Raw genomic sequence first — 3,928 nt, forward strand, 5'->3', positions numbered from 1 at the left:
CAAGTCACGCAATGCGGTGTATGTTAGTACAATAATTTTAAAAGCATAATGGCTTTGTAGGTTCGGTCGCTGCGGGCTTCAACCTCGGAGAATAGGATTAGTGGTAACAAATCAAACAATCTAGGAATATGGTACAATGACAATTAATATAAATATATAGTGTGGAGGATTTTAAAACAATAATACATTTTCCCCCTTCGATTTTTAAATAATCAATTCTATTTTCGACTTAAAATTTGGAACACACGGTAAAATACCAAACCTTTTTTTCTCGGCAGTTATGTTCCCAGAATATTTTTATATGCAATCAAAACTCCATTCTAATTATTACAACTACAAAAACTATACCTCAGTTTGTTAAAGTCGATCAAGTCAACCTAACAACAAGGTCCTTCGGGCTCGTCCGGGATTTGAACCCGGGACCTCTCGCACCCGAAGCGAGAATCATACCTCTAGACCAACGAGCCGTGGCGAAACGACGCTAATATATGGGGCGGATGTCATTTTTAGTAGCTATGACAAACTAAAACATTATTATTGGATTTATACTTAGGAACATAAGTCCTAGATTGTTAAATTCAAATTATTTTGCGGATTTTATCGTGATTTTTATATTATAATTTTCTCCCTACGTTTCGAGGACTTTGCAGCCTTCGTGGTAACGACGCGGACACAATTTTTTTCAATAACAACACATTACACAGTTTTTAAGTTATTTTATGAACCGATACTCATAATAGAAAACTATAGTTTTTGTCGGTATATTTAGGTGTAGAGGCGAACATCGAGTAAATCATAAAATTTGTATCAATTAGAAAAAACGGCTACACAGATGCAAAGATATCTCAGTCTCTAGAGTTTAGTTTAATTGAATTTGTTTTTTTGGACGCCTCATTATTCATCTTACAATAACTTACTTCCATTTTTTTGTTCTCAGGGGGCTTTATACCATCTACGGGTGCATATTCATCTCTTTTTGCAATTTCGAGCGTTCTAGTTGAAGAACAGCTTTTATAGCCGTATAGGTAAGAGTCCAAAAACATCCTATTTATGTTCATTTAAAACGCCCGTAATTGCAAAAAGATATATTCTTCTTCCTAGACGGCATAAGGCCCCCTGACTACATGGTACACTGGAAGAAAATGCCTTTGGCTTTATATATGGGGAAGCATATTGTATAAATAAATAATTCAAAAAATAGATAAAAAAAAAAACATACACTGTGAGCAAAAATCATTTGTACACATAAACTGTATTTTGAGTTAACGGGAACAACATGTACGATATGAATACATGATACGTTTTATTAATGAATATCCAATAAAGTAAACATGATTTTTATCTACATTAGTGATATTTCCGTCTAAATTTCCATAAAACTTAAGTTGGTTAATCAGAACTGAAATGTTTCCCGGCTACAGTCCCACGAGTTTTTAACCAAGAAACTTTGTTTCAGAGTTCAGATGCTATATTTACATAAGACGGCAATTTGTGAATATCTAAGTTTTATTTTTGCGGAAAAAAGGCTTCGGGTATTCTAATAACAATTTTTATGTAAATCAGTGTCTGTTCACAAAGAATATCGCCTTTAATGTAAATCTGGGAAACGATTTTGCTAACTTTACTCTGCGCTTTGTTTTTAAGTTTTTGTTCGAAACTTGCGGAAAGGATTGCGCGGTAAAATTATTAATTTAACGTTACATGTAAACGTATTTTCATAATCAATACAATATAATAAATAAACCATCCCAGACAATGCTATGATTTGAAATTCTTATAAGCTTTGATACTGTTTTCTAAAAAAATATGGTCACCAGAAAGCATTAGGTGTCTTTTTAAACTCAACCTATTAGGTACCTATTGCTATTTGAGTATAAAGACATCGTAAAAGTAAAAAAATATAATAAAAGAAAATGTACATAATATTAAAAATTAATAAAAATATTATCAAAGTTAAACACTGAACGGAAATATGCGAGTCACCGGGGCCCGCGTAAACGATAAAGCGATAAAAAAATTACAAACGCGCCAACCGTGGCGTCACTGACAAATTATTAAAATTGTTCCGCCATATTGTTGGCCGCCATATTGGCAAAGTTCGGCCCGCGTAGAACTTGTTGTCGTTAATTTAAATGTTTGGATGACATCAAATATTTTTGTAACGAGAGTTTTTTAAGATTACGAATTCCGAAACGGAATTTAATTATACCTGTTGGTGGCACTTCATTTTCTTATCTATGTTTCGTTGATAATTAGTAATTGAACTAAATAGGCGAAATTAAAGAGACATTGATACCATGTTATTTAAGATTCTAAAATTAAAATTATACTCCTGATCTTTAATAAGCGCGAATAAAATATTTAATTTTTATATTATTAATATTCTAATTTAGTTTTTGTATTATTCATTCTATTAAATAATAAGCGATTTCGTTTTCTAGTGTTTTTTTTATTAATTTAATTTAATTTTGTCTAAATCGTTAGTCGTAGAGCTGGATTTACAAAAGTCGTACTTCAAACTCAACCATTGCCAACACGATTCCGCCCCGTCTAATCATCAAGACAGACCCTACGAACCGTATACAAATAAAAAAAATCATTTACATATTCGCCGTATCGAGACGGGATCTCTTTTTCATGAGCACATTTGGCAACCCAACCGCGACAGGTACGTAACTAGTCCGTAAAACGTGGTCAGAAGTTATTATGCCTTATCATTTGTCTGCAATAGATATTTTTAACTGCCTGTCTCGCTGGTGTAGTTGTATTATGATACGACTGCAGTGCTCAGGTCTCCGGTTTGATTTTCGAGTCGGGCAAAGTGATATTGGGTTTTTCTATTCATCAGCCCGAAGTTTGGAATTTGGATTCAGTCTCGCCCCCTGTCACATCATAGGACGGAATACGCACGGCGAATAGTGGTCGCACCAGTTACGCCTTTGCCTATCCTTTTGTGGTTAAAAGGCGTGAATGTGTGTGTGTAGACGTTTTAACGTTTACTTTTACTTGTATTAAGTAACCTGTCGTAAAACTATATTTTAATTATAACTTTTTATTTTACTAAAATTCAGTCCTGAGATGTCCATAAGAGAAGAATAGTGTTATCCTAATTCGAAACCTAGTATAAAAGACAAAGAATTCTGAAATCGAAGTTATACATTTTGTAAGAGTTGCCCGAAGGCATTGTCATCAATCATGTCTTCTGGGGTATGAAATGTTGGAAAAATCTGAGAGTATGACCTCGTTAATCAAGAGCTAGGTTTGAAACTGTCCTAGCACCATATGAATTGACTCATTATTACCGTGGACTTTCTTGACCATGTTATGTTAATTTAATAAATATACCATCTAAAGCATTTGGTCTCAGGTGATATAGCTTTTTTACATTAACTCCTTCCTTCACTTTTAGTAGACTCTAAACTACCACTTATTTTTATTTTATTTTATTTTATTTTATTTTATTTTATTTTATTTTATTATACACAAAACAGATTACAATTGGTATAAAAATATACATAAAATTATACAGTTTTAATCTAGATTGTATTCCAGAAATATGTGTACATAGAAAACTAAAATGAGTTAGACGCTAAATGTATACATAATGAAGTGAGTAAAATTAAATTACAATTACCGTATACAAAGTACAGACTACAAAATAAGCAAATCCGCAACTATTACAGAGTTATGTAAAATAACAATTTAATAAACACAGTGATGATTTAGTTAGATAGGTATCATCAAATAGATTAAGATAATGATGATCTCAGTCAGACTCAATGCCTATGTTGAGTCAAGGTTGTCGGACAATGGAAAAAGGATATCTTTTAGGGTTTTAATAAATGATGCAAGATTGTGAGTAAATATATCCAAGTTCCAATGAATTCTTACCAATTCGTTATACTGCCGAGCCATCCTAACCAGGGGG

General features: G+C 32.7%; 1 non-coding gene across 1 annotated transcript; it reads right to left on the reverse strand.

Annotated features, from left to right (window-relative positions):
* Positions 1-395: 395 nt before the first annotated feature.
* Positions 396-467, reverse strand: Trnap-cgg. Its single transcript has one exon. It is a non-coding gene; the product is annotated as a tRNA-Pro (tRNA).
* Between the last annotated feature and the right edge of the window lie 3,461 nt (positions 468-3,928).

Source organism: Manduca sexta, chromosome 12 (genome assembly GCF_014839805.1).
Source record: "Manduca sexta isolate Smith_Timp_Sample1 chromosome 12, JHU_Msex_v1.0, whole genome shotgun sequence".
NCBI classification, from domain to species: Eukaryota; Metazoa; Arthropoda; class Insecta; order Lepidoptera; family Sphingidae; genus Manduca; species Manduca sexta.